The following is a 541-nucleotide window of genomic DNA, read 5'->3' on the forward strand; positions in this document are numbered from 1 at the left end:
CAGGACGGCAGACGACTTGTCTTGATAATTTGCTATCTGTCTCACATCGCCCACAGACATCGTCTTTCACGCAAAGATCACACGAAGAGAGGAAAGTTCAGAAAACAAATAACGGAAGCCATAGAACTAAGCGGATAAAAGAATGTCGGTTAACCGGCAGAGAAGTCTGGCTTGCTTGGGCTTGTGCAACCGATGAGTGTGCATGCTGTGGCTTATTATACGATGCAGATACATGGTGTTCTTATTGCTTTGTTAATTAATATTGAATGTGTACTGCGTTCACAGTGTTAATGTGTGGTATTAAGTAAATGAGTCATACTCGCTCGTCACAATAAAAAAGTTGTGAGAACACAAGCACAACAAAGTTCTGTAATATGAGGGAATATATCTGGGAATAAAATCGATAAAAATGGAACTGTATTCTAGACTTCAGTTCATACGACGTTCACGGGAGAGTTCAACAGGTCGAGCAGAGCGAATTGGGTGGAGCAAAGGAAGCACGAGAGAGCTCGAGTCGGGAGAAGATCAGAAAAATGACGTG

This window comes from Penaeus monodon, chromosome 24, assembly GCF_015228065.2.
Source record: "Penaeus monodon isolate SGIC_2016 chromosome 24, NSTDA_Pmon_1, whole genome shotgun sequence".
NCBI classification, from domain to species: domain Eukaryota; kingdom Metazoa; phylum Arthropoda; class Malacostraca; order Decapoda; family Penaeidae; genus Penaeus; species Penaeus monodon.